Source organism: Eubalaena glacialis, chromosome 19 (genome assembly GCF_028564815.1).
Source record: "Eubalaena glacialis isolate mEubGla1 chromosome 19, mEubGla1.1.hap2.+ XY, whole genome shotgun sequence".
Lineage (NCBI taxonomy): Eukaryota > Metazoa > Chordata > Mammalia > Artiodactyla > Balaenidae > Eubalaena > Eubalaena glacialis.
Window position 1 is genome coordinate 3967171 of NC_083734.1, and position 15492 is coordinate 3982662.

The 15492-nt window shown below is 51.1% G+C and overlaps 1 protein-coding gene across 4 annotated transcripts in view; it reads left to right on the forward strand.

The window, feature by feature from the left end:
• Nucleotides 1-15492, forward strand: part of TVP23C (trans-golgi network vesicle protein 23 homolog C) — a 65832-nt gene that overhangs the window by 34089 nt on the left and 16251 nt on the right. The window contains exon 12 of one of the 4 annotated variants that reach the window (XM_061175212.1): nucleotides 5421-5467. The exons of 2 other annotated variants lie outside the window; for them this stretch is intronic. The gene's annotated coding sequence lies outside the window, so the exon portion shown is untranslated. Of the gene's footprint in view, nucleotides 1-982; nucleotides 1125-5420; nucleotides 5468-15492 lie in introns of those variants that run through there. One more of the 4 variants, XM_061175210.1, reaches the window with a different exon arrangement.

Sequence of the window (15492 nt, forward strand, 5' to 3'; positions counted from 1 at the left end):
CAGGTGCTGGTCCTGGGTCAGGCCCCCCTGGAGGGACACTGAGAGGACGATTCTCCTGCAAGCCTTGTGTTCCTGGTTCCCGCACAGGAGTGGGAGGGCAGGGTGGAGAGGGTGTGGTTTTAGGCTAAGTCCTGGAGAGGTAACTTCAGCCTGTTTCCGAAGGGGAACCCCGGAGTGTAAGCTAGGCCCTTGTAAGTTTTGAGTGCGTCTCTGGCAGCAAAGAGCAAGGGAGCCGGGCTCTCTTGGCTCCTACCCATTAATCACTGGCCGTGGGCCACACCCAGCGGGGGTTGGAGGCTCCCCGCCATTTCTGGCTGGTTCTGGAAGAGCCGCTCCAGTAGCCCAAGGGCAGCTGTCCAAAAAAGACTTGCATCTGTGGGCTGTTGGAAGGAAAAAGCCCCCCGAAGCCAGGGAGAGGATGCCCCCCCACAGTGAAGGGGTCCCTGGGGCTGTGGGCAAAGCTCCCAACTGGGAGCTCCCTAAGGCCAGGGTCTGTGTTTTGACGTCTGCATCCCTTGCAACCAGCACGTCTGACACATAACAGGTGGTCAGTAAGTGGACGTGCTGTGGACTGAACTGTGTCTCTCCTGAGATTCATGTGTGAAAGCCCTAACCCCCAGTGGGAAAGTATTTGGAGATGGGGCTTTGGGGAGATGATTAGGTTTTATATGAGGTTATGAGGGTAGGGCCCCCATGATGGGATTTGTGCCCTTATAAAGAAGAGGCACCAGAGCTTGCTCGCTCGCTCTCTGTGAGGACACAGCAAGTAGGTGACCACCTGCAAGCCAGGAAGAGGGCCCTCACTGGAAACTGACCATATTGGCGCCATCATCTTGGACTTCCAGGCTCTAGCACTGTGAGAAAATACATTTCTGTTGATTGAGCCGCCTAGTCTATGGTGTTTTGTTCTGGCAGCCCGAGCTAAGACCAGATGGATGGAGAGCCTGCTCCAACCTGAGAGGAGATTCTTTTCGTTTTAAAGGGTGTGTTTGCTGCCAGATCGATGGTCCACGTTCATCTTTGGAGTCTGAATCCATAGGCCCAAGGGAAGGCCCTGGGCGAGGCCCCCGAATGGGAAGGAACGTCTTCTTGGCGGCTTCTCGATGCTGCGGTTTCTGGCAAGTGACGGCCGCTGGGTCTCTGTGCCTCCCTTACTGTCGGGCCCTGGATTCAGAGCCCATCTGAGAATATCACAGAAGGCACTTTCTCCTTTCAGCTCCTTCTGTATTGTGCTGGGATCCAGGCAGTCGTTTACCAGGTTCAGTTTTCAGTATCATGAACTTTTGCCTTCCCTATGTCCCCAAATGTATTTTAGTGCGAATTAGGAAAAGGTTGCCTGGGGAGGGGGGTGAGACCCAGGTGTCCATTTTACCTGTTTCAGACCGTTTACGGATATCTTGCTCACGTCTTGCTAGGAGCAGGCAGGCAATTCCAAGAACAAAGCATTCGGCAGATGCCAACTCCTGGCTGAAAACCCTTTGTCCTGCAAGTTGATGCTGGGAACGTGAATCCTCAAACTATCAGTCAGAAGGGAAAGAAAGCATTTTACCTTTTTTGCTTTGAAAATGTAAATTGAGAGATTTAAGGTTATAAATCTTGGTCCTCTGGGTAGAATCTTGGCTGTTTGGATAGAATCTTAGGACTGGATGGCCTTTTGGGCCCTGACGTTCAGTTCTCCTCTGAGGCTCGAACACCCTCTATATTTCTTTTTATTTCCAGTAGTGAAAAATCTAAATAAAGAAAATGCATAACTGTTTTAAAGAAGAAATGCCCAATTGTTTTCGCACAGAAAGTTTCTTAAAGCACAGTTTAAAACTCAGTCCACTCTCAGGATATTTTTAGTGTCTTGAGAATGTTCCAGATCGCTGACTCAGTAAGCCCAGGCTCTTAAAAATGAATGTTTTTAAACCCCACAATGTAACATTGTCTAAGGTCCTTGCCATTTGAGTCTGACCGTACAGTCTGGAGTCGGCCCTGGTTTCCTATGGGCTGTTCTCAGCCGTTCTGAGCATCCAACACCCGCCAACTCAAATCTGATGATAGAGCAAGTTCCGGGCATAGCACAGAGAAGAAGGGACCTGTGGTGGCGTGTGAAAGAACAGAAGGTTACTGTGTTCATGTCGGTCAGAGCCGCAAGGGCCCCTGAGCTGGTGGAAGTCAGCATCCTCACGTTGCTGAGGATGAAATGAGAGCCCAGGGAGGGCCAGACACTTGCGGAGGCCTCATGGTGCCCATTTGCTTCCCTTCCTTCAGCTACCCGAGCAGGCGAGTTGGGGGGCCGGCTCCCTCTTGATTCAGTGGAGCTCCTAATCCGGGCACCTTCCTTTGGTGCAGTTAGGTCTGGTCATGGTGGTAGCATTGGTTTGCTTGACACACATGGATGCTTTAGGAGGTGGTAAACAGGGAGTGAGACCCAGTATTTCCAAATCTGAACTGTGTTGCATTAAGCAAAATATCTCAATGATCTGTGGGCTATTTAAAATTTCTCTCTCTCTCTTTCTCCCCCCTTCTCTCTCCTGTCTATCTATCTGCCTATCTATAATGTTTATCTAATAATCAATATGCACAGCAGAGAGAGAATGCTCCCAGTAGTTTCAGATTGTAGCAACAGAGATCACTTCCCACTCAGGGGCTGGGTACCACCAGATGGGACAATGTAATCCCCTTCTTTATGAGCCCCTGAGCATTGCAGGGGTTGTGTGGGCTCTGTCATGGTTACTGGTGCTGGAGAATTCCCCCTGGAGCCTTGGCCTCTTTGAGTCACCTCAGGGAAAGCCCCTTTGGAATCCCAGGGAGGCAGACAGGATCTGGTCCCAAAAGAAAAACCTTAGATCTCATGATGTCTAGCCCACCGATGGAGAATGCCAGGGCGCATATACAGCCCAACTCAGAGACACTGTGGCAAAGGTTTTATACACGAGACCCGTCCCCCTGCCCGATATGTCTTCCCTGGTCTTTTCCTAATCCCAGCCCCTTTGCCCGTAGCAACCCACATCCCAAGGAAAACGGAACAGAAGGCTTCCATGGTTTGTCTTTGCTGGCTCTTCCAGTAACCATTGTTTGTATCAGTAGCTCTCAAAGTGGGATCCCAAGACCAGCAGCACCACCGTAAGCTGGGAGGTTATGAGACATGCAGGTTCTGGAATCCCACCCCAGTCCTCTGAGGATGGGGCCAGGGATCTGTGTTTAACAAGTGGTCCAGGGGTCCCGATGCTCACTGAGAATCACTCCTCTACATGACTGCTAATGAAGCCGGACTTTCCAGCTCCTTGAGTCTTCCTTGCCCTTCTATAAATTAAGTCTGATGTTGAGCTTATTTAAAGGTATCAGATTGCCGAACTTTTACGTATTAGCTGTTGTAAGTTATTTTTACAGAGTCACAGATACTACTGAAGAGGGGAAATGAGCAGTGTTACAGTGGCTTCTGAGCCGTCAGGTGGAGGCAAGGGAAGCCTATCCTGTAAACTCAAGGCCATACTGATCTGGAGGAAGATAGAGACTGAAATGATTTTCTGATTAGAAAAAAGAGAAAAGGGAAAATGGGACTAATTAAAAACCCCTCTATCCTCCATCTTTGTAGGACTACCATTATCTCTATTGGTACTTTGTATTTCTTAATGATTCTAATTCTTCAGGACCTAAAATCAATTCCTTTGGGTTCCTGGAATCTTTAGAAACATCTAGGATGCGCTTTTTTTTTTCTGCTATGATTTATTAATGAACTATTTATTAGAAGATTCAATCTTGGAAAGATGAAAAGGAAAAACATATAAAATATAAGTATAAAATTTAATATTAATAAATTGAGTTGGTTACAAAATCCCAGAAGTGTCCATTAATTCACCTTTAAAAAAGTATACACACAACACACTTTTATTTAATACATAAATGTCCACATCTATTATAACGTCTTTAGAAATTGCAATAAGATCATCTTGATGCCTTTTTTGCCCTGTATTCTGTTTTCTGATACTAGTAATGGCTTAACGATTAGACAGTCTCTGAAGGCTTCATTGGGGCAAATTTATGCCTTGAGATCAGGGACTGTCTCTCTTATGGTGATGCATTGGAGCGAAATAGGACCCTTGTCCTTGATGGCAGTGAGCACTTCCCAATCTGTAATGTCATTGTTTGCCCATAATAACCTCTCACATTTGTCTGGCTCTGCGGTTCTCAAAGCTCTTTGATGTTCAGTCCTGTATTTTGTCTTTATAAAATACCTCTAGTAGAGACAGGGTACCTGGAATTAACTCTTGTGATCCCGTTTCCTTAGCTGTGAAGCGTGGGTGGTGGCTTGTCCAAGGTCACATGAGCTGTGGGTGGCTGCCCCTCCCATTATCCTTCTTAAAATGAAAAGGGCCAGTGACTCTGGTTCTCCATTTCTAGGGAAAATACATTAATACGTGTAAAATCTCAGGTGTGTGGTTAGGACTTGGTAAAGGTTAGCTGTTACTAACTTGTCATTGTTCAATGTGGGGCATGACAGAGGGATGAGGTGGCTTTCTGGTGACAGCCAGGCCATCAGAGAGCTGCAACTCTGGGGTGACTGGGCCCTCAGCCCCGAACTCTTTCCCTGAACCACGGGGAGCGGACATATCCGACCCATGACGAGGGCTCCCCGGATTTCATCTTGTCTTGCTTCGTCCGTTTCTGCCTTTATCCTCCAGCCCGTGCTCTGCTCCACCACTCCCTCCCCTGGGATTTGATGCCAGAACCTCCGACCAAGCACAGAAATATTTACTGAACATGTACTGCATGCAAAACACTGTCCTAGACATGGGGTAAGGCAGCTATAAACCAGGCCCTGTGTTTCATTAATTCTAAGTAGCGCTTAAAACACATTCCAACAACTCTGAAAGTGCGGTGTGTCTTATAACCTATAGCTTTGGGTGCACAGAGAGAAACAATAGGGAAGGCATGGGGAGGGGCACGGGGAGGTGCTGCAGGAAGGGGGACCTCTTCCAGGGCCCGAGAGTGGGCTCTTGTCTAACACTCGGAAATGGATTATCCGAGGAGACACACCTGCTGATGAAGCAAGAGACTTTATTGGGAAGGGGCCCCCCGGGTGGAGAGCAGCAGGGTAAGGGAACCCAGGAGAACTGCTCTGCCACGTGGCTCACAGTCTCGGGTTTTATGGTGATGGGGTTAGTTTCTGGGTCGTCTCTGGCCAATCATTCTGACTCAGGGTCCTTCCTGGTGGCACACGCATCACTCAGCCAAGATGGATTCCAGCGAGAAGGATTCTGGGAGGTTGGTAGGACATGGGGACTGGCAACAGAGGGGTCCGGGGGCTTGTGAGCCCCGTGGAAATGTAACAGGGAAGAGCTAAATTGGACTCCACGTTGGATCTGCTTCTTTGACTTTAACTCTTGCTTTTCGTTGCTTTTGTCATTATAATTGTACATTATGACCTGCCTCAGGGAACCCTGCCCACCTGTGAATGGCTGCAAGAAAAAAGAAACTAACACATCCCCTCACCGAGGCCGGTCATTCCAGGCGATATTTTGCAAGACTGATGGCCCTTTTACTTTACTTCCTCACTGCCCTCTCTGATTCTATAAAAGAAACTGGCATCCAGACCCCTATAAGATGGTTTATCGGAGACACTATTCTGCCATCTTCTCGGTCTGCCGGCTTTCCGAATCAAGTCGTCTTCCTTGCCTCAGCACCTCGTCTCCCATTCATTGGCCTGTCGTGCAGCGAGCAGAGCAAGCTTGGACTCGGTAACATAAAGAGCAGCTGGAAGTCTGGACGCTGGAGACTGGTGCCTGAGGAACGGGCGCGCAGCTCCTGGCCAGGTTGGAGCGGGACACGTGGGCAACTGCAGGGCCTGAGCAGGACACAGCCCCCCTGACCCACGTGTCTGGGGTCCGAGGGGACATCAGTGCCCTGTGGTGTCTCTCCATTCCTTCCAGAGGCTTTTTAACAAGACAGGACCATCATTTATTTCCACTTGCTTCGTTTACTGCAAATTCCCCTCCTCCTCTAGATTTCACCAGGCCACACACTGACTAGGTAATTTAATTTGCACAGCATCTTCTCTTGGTTTGTTTTGTTTAACACGAGGTTGGAAGCACAAATCTCCACTCTTCAAAGGACTGGACATTAGAAACAACCCAGCTGGGCTCCAGACTGGAATTACAAAAAAAAAAGAGGTTGATAGAAGTAAGGAGGTAGCAAAGTGAGACAAAGAGGGCTGTCTGAACGCCCCATAAATCTTTAGTGCCCTTCACCGTTCATTTCTAAGGACTGAAGCGTTCTCATTTACGGAACTTTTGCCTCAAGGACCTTTGATGGGATAAGTGGAATTCTTCCACCCAGAACTTCTGAATTGAGCTGGTCACCGGAAACCTCCAGCCCCACCCTGAAAGCCTCCTCCTTCCCGCTGAGCTTCGGGCCGCGGCCATCGGGTGGCGCCACCTGCCTGCTTGGGCCAGGGGTGGGGTGCGGGGCAGGCCGCGCCAGGCTTCCTTCAGGCGCCTGGAACGCATTAACGACGCCCGCAGATATGACTCTCGTCTCCTTGGGAGAGACAGAAACAGCCTGAAACACCGGGGAGGGGAAGAGGGCCGAGCAGATGCAGAGCAGCCTGGCTTCGTGGAGGGCAGGGTGTGCCTCCGCCCCTCGCTCGGCCACCAGCCCCACCCCTGGCACGTCCGCTCCGGGTGGACGGGGCGCACGGCCTGGAGGAAGGAAGCCGTGAGCCAGAGGGTTCCAAACAAAGGGTGACATGACAGGGTCCCCAGAGCGCAGGGCCTGCCAGCCCCCCTCATACTGGCATGGCGGTCCCTCCTAGGCGGGGACCAAGAGGGAAGGGCGGAGGCCGTCCACCTTCCTCCTCTGCACGGCGTACCCTTGCTTCTGAGGGTGACTGATGGGTACGGCTGAAGGGGTCCAATTCCAGAAACTTTCTATGTCACTCAATCACCCCTCCCCCCATTGGATTTCCCCTTTTATTTTTTTTCTGGGCCTTGATGGTGAAAAGTGGTTAGTGCCTAACAGGCTGTGTGATCCATTGGCCAGTGAGGTCCAGGCACCTTTCTGGGTGGGGACAGGGGTCAGAGGGGGACGGACATGGTGGCAGAGGGCCAGCCAGGCTCCCTCTCCGGGTAGGGAGTGAGGTCCAGTTCTCCCTCCCCTTCTTGCGGCCAGAGATGCCTTTGTGGCTAAGGTGGGTGGGAGCTCTGCCTGCAGCCCTGCCCGCTGAGGGGTTGGTTACACCTGCTCTCAGGCAGGTGGCACCCCCTGAATCTGGTTGTTTCACCCTGCCCACCTAAACCACGTTGTTTTCAACCACTGCAGCTGGCTGCCTCGCTGGGGACAAACTGATCGTTCTCTCCCTGCTCCTGAAGGCTGTGTTTTGGCGGAAGCGTGTGGAAGAGTGTTCAGAGCTGTGAGCAGAGCTCCAGGTCAGGCCAGGCTGGCTTTTTGTGAGGCTCTTCTCTGGCCCCCTTCCCCAGGGGCTCCCCGAGGAAATGTCATTAGTAGCAGGTCACAAGGCTTCGGATTGGAGGCCTACTGCAGCCGGTCCCACAAATGTGATGTCCCCCTCTTTCCCCAATGACACATTGAATGAAATAGAAACTATTGTTAATAGGTCGCCAAAGTCAGCTTGAGATTGGAGAGGTAGGTTTTGTGTCTATGGAATTAAATAATCTCCAAGTGGTCAGAATGAACTCCAAGTGGAATAGAGGACAAAAGAAAAGGATCTAGCGATCATAGTGAATCCCAAGTTGACATGAGTCATTGGGATGGGACAGTGATGACTAGGGAGGGACACTGGGAAAACCCCGATGGAAAGGCTCCAGCTGCATCTGGCACCTTCTCTCTGTTATTAGGAGACGCTCAAGTCTTGGTCTAAGAAGTTTAGGGGAAATACACATAGGCTAAACAAGTTATAAGCTCCTTAAGGGCAGAAATTGTGTCTTCTACATCTGTCGTATCTCCCACAAGTCTTAAAATTTAATAATTGCATATATCCTTAAGAGTTTACAAGGTATTTTCACACACGATGAATTTTCAACAAATTCTTATTGAATGATTGAATAAATCATAGAATGAAAAACAATTTTGCAAGTTCAAAGAGGTCAAGTAATCAAGAATCCAGCATAATAATTGTCATACGTTGTATGGCCTGGATGGTCAGGTCTCCCATTGGATTCCATCCAATCCAAATTAGATAAAACAAATTGTAGCCTGCTGGGTTGATATGCAGGACAATTAAAAAAAAATCAAAACAGAGGCAGAGAAACCACATAAATCTCCTTTCCTGCAGCTGGGGCCATAGTCCGGGAACAAGACGGGGGCTCTGACCAGCAGAGGCTTCCGGGGGAGAGTTAGGGCCACCGCAGCAGGGAAGCTCTGTGACCCCGGGGAGGCCTGAGTTTCTCTGTGCTAATTACCACCCGACACGTCCCCAGAGGAAGGTCCATCCGTCCTCTCTGGAAGAGGGCTCACCGGTTTGGAGGCGCAGAGACACAGAGCTGCTCAGGAATTTCCTTGGGGCTTCGAGTCATCATGTTTCTAAGCTGGTTTTACTGTAGGGAAACTGAGGCACAGAGCTGAGAAGAGGTCTGCCTGATGTCCGACAGTCGTGGCCCAAGCGACACTCAGACACGCCCCCTGGCAGAGCCACAACCGGACCCTGATCGCTTTGGAGGGGGAGCTGGAACGAGCTCGGGGAGCGAAGCTTCTGGGTCACACTGTCATGTTTTACTTCCTTGCTGTGTCCTGCTGTCATCCTGGAGGAGGTCAGTACTGAAAAACATATATAAGAAAAACCCAACATTTGTTTTGTTTGTTTTCAAAAAGTGTTAGCCGTGGATAAAAGCAGCCTGCTCTGGAAACCGGAGAACCAGTTTTACTCCCAGCTTTATTCCCGGTCCCGAACTTGGTGACAAGATTAGGGCACATTGTCTCTGAGTCCGTCCCCATCTGCAGAATGAGGTCGCCAGACTGAATAATTTTGGAAGCACTTCTCAGCTCTAACGTTTGATGAGCTTTGTGGTCTGTTTTCTGTGGGCGTGTGCTGGATTTTGGAGCGAGCTTCGAAGGATGGCTTTGGAAGTGATTGTTATCGTACACTTTCGCCCCCTCCCACTGGCCGAGCGGGAAGGACTGGCTTTGGCCGTGGCTACCACTGGACAGGTGACCCTGTGCTCTTGGGGGGTTGGCGGCTGTTTGGAAGGTACAGGGTGAAACTGCTCGTGTTCTTCTGTTGAGCAGAACCCACACATTCCTCGGACTCCTCCTCGTCACCAGCTCCTCTTCCCAGCTCCTGGCCTCCACCCTGGTTTCTATAAAGGAAATTCTCGGTTTCAGAAGACTCCAACACCCAAGTAATCTGTTCGAAGGAAACAGTGTAAATGACGGACGTTTCTTCTCAATGTTCTCCAAATGTCTCTGGGCCTAGAGCACTCCCAGCGCAGGCATCGAGCGTGTGCTTGGGTGGTGCTTGGGATCGAAGCCAAGGCAGGAACAGCTGTCCCCGGGTCTGGGTTTTTAATTTCTGACGTTGGAGCCTCAAGGGCTAGTATTCCCTCTCTTGAGCCTTGCCCCCTCCATAGGATAGAAAGCCACGTCTGCCTCAGGCTTCTCCATTTCCAGTAAGTTCATGAGTGCCAGGGGCTCACGTTTTCAAACTTTGTACTCGGTTTTGCAAGAAAGGGAGCTCTGTTTCTTATAATCATGATATTAACATTATTAGCATCCTTAGATTCTCGATTCTGAGGTTGAATTCCACCTGAGAGTAGGAAACACAACTTGGCTGATTGAGAGGCCAGTCAGGAACTTTCTGTGTTTTCCGCTTAAATTCAGATCTAGGGTTCTCACACCGCCTTTGTTTTTCCAGAAAGGTGTCTGAGTTCAGACACAGGCAGGGGCAGTGGAGAGGCCTCAGTCCCAGGGATGCTGTATCAGCACTGCACTCACTGATGTATCCTTATCCTTACCGGGTTTCAAGTCGCTTGGTCCCTACCGCATGTGTGTCCTGGCCCTCGGACGTCAGGTGCGCTAGCTCTCAGGTCCCTGTCTGCTCCCCTCCAAGCAGTGGCCGCTCCCCTGACCCTGGGGTGTGCAGGACTCTCTGAGGAGCTTAGCCATCTGGACTGCCCCCCTGCAGGGGTCTCTGTCCCACTCTCCTGGGGCCACCTTCCCCTGGGGAATGGAAACACTCTCGCCTGAGAGCACCTTAGACACTCCCTTTGGTCTGGAGGAGAGACAGGTGAAGGAGAAGGACAGACTTAAGTTCCCTTAGAAGGTCCCTCCCCCCGCCCACCCCAAGTTACCTCCAAAGCGGGGGTGGGGCCGATGGGAGAGCCCCAGGCGGGTTTTGGAAACCCCGCAAGAGGGCCATGAGGGCAGCTCGCTCCGTTCCCTCCTGTGCAAAGGCAGTTTTTGCCTTGAAAATTCATCCTCAATACAGCAGTGAGATACACCTCCCTCGTGAGCTACCTGGAATCCTGAAAATGGCCTTTCCTGATATAATTTTCATCCAGGAAGTTTTAACTCAAGTACTCCTTTCAAAACCTGAAGAATGAACTTCCTCCCTGAGTCCCTACGTCCTGCAGGGTGGAAAAGGAGGACCTTGAACTTGGGCTCATTTCCTCACAAGATGAGCTGCAAAGGTGAGCTCTCAGTGACCACAAGTTGACCACATTCACAGTTTTCATGATTTGCCTCACCGCTGAGTCATGGATGGGAGGGCGCTGGTCGGCTCGTCAGGCAGAGAGGCTGCACCCGAAGCTGAGCATCGTGGCCCAGAACAGAATGGTCATCTTAACCAGTCCTCTTCTTCTCGAGCGTGGGTTTCCAAGAAAAGACAGAACCAAGAATCTTTGAGCCCTTCCTCCCCCCATCATCTCCTCTCTCCTCCTCTCTCTCCATCTACCCACATAGCCGGCCCGTATTCTGCACATTAGTGGTTTGGACCAGAGCTTCTCAACTTTGGCACTACTGACCTTTGGGCAGATAGTTCTTTGTTGTGGGGACCGTCTTTGCATTGTAGGATTTTAGCAGCATCCCTGGTTTCTACACACAGACACCAGTAGCACTCCCCCTCCCCCCGCTCCAGCTATAACAACCAAAAATATTTCTAGATAATGCCACATGTCCCTTGGGGAGGGGGAGGCATGTAAAACTGACCCCCAGTTGAGAACCACCACTTTAGACAAATTACAGATGAAAGTATCTGCTGTCACACTCAGCAATAATCGTTCTTACACATAATCACTGACATTATGGTGTCCAGTAGGATCATGTGATAAAGGAATTTATTGATAAATTAAAATAAAAGCATTCTTTTATTCTAAGCCCGACATTTGTCATATCTTTTAGTTTTTTGCCCCCCAGCATCTTTGAAATAGTGTGAACTGTTTTTGCTACTCTAGTTTCACTCAGAATAATGTCTCTGTGTTTTGGTCTCTACCATTAGTGACAAAATAAGTTTATTTTTCTTGGGAAACATGATTTTGCATTTTTCTTCTACAAAAAATTAATTGATTTACCTGGAAGTGATTTAAAAAAAAATTAACTAATTAATTTTTGCCTGTGTTGGGTCTCCGTTGCTGCACGCGGGCTTTCTCTAGTTGCGGCGAGCAGGGGCTACTCTTCATTGCGATGCGCGGGCTTCTCATTGCGGTGGCTTCTCTTGTTGCGGAGCACGGGCTCTAGGCGCGCGGGCTTCAGTAGTTGTGGCTTGTGGGCCCTAGAGCGCAGTGCCTCCCGGGCCCGGGGAGCAGGGCACGGGGGCCAGAGCCCGCCCTGGGTGGCGGCCAGTGATAATGCCACCCGGCTCTCCCGACAAGTGTGACATGCAGTGAAGGACGCTTTCATTACAGTTTGCCCAGAATAGCACCATCGGCACTGCCGCCTTCAGGTTCCTGTCAGGCCTCCAGGAGGACAGGTGGTGTTCAGCCCCTTTTAGGAAAGGCGGAGCTTGAGTCAGCAGTGTTCCTTCAGAGGAGGACACCAGAGCCGAGAAAGACAGCACTTTGTTCCTGTGACTCCAGACGCCCAGGGGTCCTTCTCCCAGCAGGACAGCAGGACCCTGCGGGCAGGGGCAGGTGTCCGGTTCCGGGAGTGCCCCCGCTGCCCCGGGTCACACAAAGCTCTCAGCAGAAAGGGTGAGGCTGCTGTTTCCGCTCTGGATGTGCTGTGACTGAGGGGTCAGTTTGACCAGAGGGTGAAGCCCGGAGCTGAAACGCAGGCAGACGGCTCCACAAAGCCGGGCCCTGGGGGTTTGCACTGCACAAATCCCTTCTTTTGACAAAGACTGGCGCCCTCGGGCGCAGGGCAGCTCAGCAGTGGACGCCGGCCCCAGCAGTGGCTCTGGCCGCCACCCAGGGCGGGCTCTGGTCCCCGTGCCCTGCCTCCCGGGCCCGGGAGGCACCGGGCTGTCTTCCCCGCCAGCAGCCCTCGGCCTTCGCGCCAGGACCAGGCTTGGGTTGGGGAGCCCGCTCCCTCCCGTGCAAGGTCTCCGAGAACACAAGCTCGCCTCCAGTTCCCTCAGCCTGGTAGCGGTGTGTTTGCACCTCCACGCCCGTTTCTCTCTGGGAGTTTGGGGTCACTGGTGGGGGTGGGAGGTAGAGGGGCCTCCAGCAGCGCCGTTCCTTTGAATGACCCCAGAGTGACCCCCACGGGGGCACGATGGGGATGGCTGGTTTTGCCTCTTTAGCACAGGGAGGTCTGGGGAAATGGGGATGTGAAAAACTGAAGTTAGTTTCCTTTAAGAACAATTTTGTGTTGCCTCCATTTAAAAAAAGTCTCACCGAAGGGTCAAGAGTGCTGGTTAGGAGGATGGTTAGCTGTGGTTGTTGGGGGAGAACTTGTCGGAGAGCCGGGTGGCTTATCCACTATTATTACTGTTCTTGCTATTATTACCCTTCTAACATTTACTGCCTGCGACCACTGGCCAGACGTAATGGGTAGCGTCTCATTTGTTCCTCATAATCCTGCTGTCATCCCCATTTGACAGTTGAGGAAACTGAGACCCGACAGATTGTGTGTTTGCCCAGAGTGGTGAGTTGCTGAGTGGAGGTTCCAGGCACCCTTCCTGGCTTTGGGAACTTTCCTAAGACTGACATAATGGTCTCCCTACTTGGAAAATCCAGGGTGGGTTAGTTGACCTTCAGTGACTTCTTTGCTCTCACACGTATTCCCTTACGTCCTAATTTCTGAAAGTCCCTTCACTTGGGCCACAACCTAAGAAATGCGTGAAGTGGAATCTTCCATCTGTGCTTCCTTCCGTCCCCAATCTTCACCAGGGCTTCCTGCACCCCCGCAGGGAACCAGTGCCTTTGTGGAATTTACCGTTATTTCTGCTTCCATCAGAAATCATGAATGAGAACAGCCTGAAGTACTTCCTTTCCATCCAATGATGGAATGGCAGGTGTCGGCCAGCAGGTAGCAAATCATTTGCAGGAGGCATAGGGTGCTAGTATCACCCTACTTCTAAAAGTCTGTTTTCCCCAAATTGTTCCACCCTGCCTCTCACCCTCAATTAGGTAAGTGAGGAAATTAAGGCTTAGAGGGGGCCTTGACTGTGACTGCCAGTCTCTGTAGACCTGGACCAGAATTCAGCTCTCTGGACCCTCATCGGGAAACCCCAGGAGGAATGAGTGCCGTGAAGCCTCTCCCGCTCTGGAATGTTCAGATTAACGGCACAGGGCGCTACAGGGGGCCTGGAACATTCCAGAGGAAACAAACGCAAGATGAGCAGAGAGACAAAGACCTCGGAGCAGCAAGCTCACAGTGCCTGGGTGAGGGTGGCCGGAAACTTCCCAGGGGTGGTGGCCACCCAGGTCAGAGGACACCAACAGGAAATGCTGCCTCCCAGGGCCCGCAGGCCGGGAGGAAGCCCGGCCTTGCCTCTGGGCTGCACTGCTTGGCGGTCTCCCTGCTTCCAAAGACGGTCGGCCCACGGTGACTCAGGCTTCCCGAGCAGCCTCTTATCTCAGCCAGCACGGACATCTGTGCCTTCCTCGCCAGAGGCGCCGCCCGCGCGGTATCACCGCGTCCCCCAGCCAGATCAATGGCCCTTCCCCGCTGCGCAGGGAGGGTCCCAGGACCGGCCCCACGGCAAGGCTCTGTGACTGTCTCTCCAGGACTTCTGTTTGTTTCTGCTCCCCTGTCCTCCTCCCTCTGCTCTGAGGCTGCTGGAAGTCTAGGAGGAGCTGACTCATTCTCCCATGAGCTCCTCGCCTGCAGGAGGGCCAGAGCCATCGCTCTAGCAACCATTTGCTTCCAGACTAGATCAGGACAAGAGGCCTGGATGGAGAGAGGGTGCTGATGGCGCGTGAGGAGCACGTGTTGTAAACCGGCCTCATGACGGGTTCTCTGGACGTGGTTTGCCCAGCGGGAGGCGGTGTAGGGTGAGTGCCAGGCAGAGCCAAGCTCTCTCCGACCTGACCACCCATGTTCTACCAGATAGAAGATGACCACACACCTCCTCAAAGACCATCTAGGAAGGGGCTAGCAAGGGGGGTGAAAATCCCATCTGATTTTTCTTGTTGATGGTGGTGGAGACCACGGAGCTTTCCTGCACGAGAGGGTTCTATACGGTCATCAGACTGTCTCAAGGGAAAGTTCTCAGCAAATGTGTTCCCTGAGGGCTATTCCTTTTTGGCTGAGCTTTAGTCTTGGAGCTAAGTTAAGAGTTAAGGATCTCTGAGCTCCTTTCATTTTAGAACTGAGGAAATAAGAGTCTCAGAAGAGCTAAGTGACTGACCCAGACCCTTACGATATTAGCGGTGTTGCTCAGACTCGAATGTAAGCTTCCTGACTCCCAGTCCCGCGCAGTTTCTAGCAGATCCGCCCTCCTTCCACAGAGTGGGCAGTTTTTATTTTCTAAACAGCTCCTTTGCCAACTAATACGTTGGTAGAAGATGTCAGGCTCAGTATGACAGGCTCAGTATGACAGAACCCAGATCCTCTGATTTAAAAACAGCTCTTTTATACCAGTGGCCAACAGGTACATGAAAAAGTGTTCAACATCACTAACCATCAGGGAAATGCAGTGCAAAATCACAAGGAGAGATCATCTCACGCCTGTTAGGATGGCTGTCATCAAAAAAACAAGAGGTATGTGATGGCGAGGATGTAGAGAACAGGGGACCCTTGTCCACTGTGGGCGAGAATGGAAATTGCAACCACCATGGAAAATAGCTTGGAGGCTGCTCAAAAAATTAAAAGTAGAACTGTACCATATGAACCAGCAATTCCTCTCCTGGGTATTTATCTGAAGAAAACGAAAACAGTAACAGGAAAAGATATATGCACTCCCATGTTCACTGTAGCATTATTCACAATAGCCAAGCTATGGAAACAACCTAGGTGCCCATAGATGGATGAATGAATAAAGAAATCGTGGTATATGTGTACAATGGAATATTATTCAGCCATAAAATAGAAGGAAATCCTGCCATTTGTGACAACGTGGCTGGACATTCAGGACATTTTGCTAAGTGAAGTAAGTCAGGCAGAGAGACAGATACT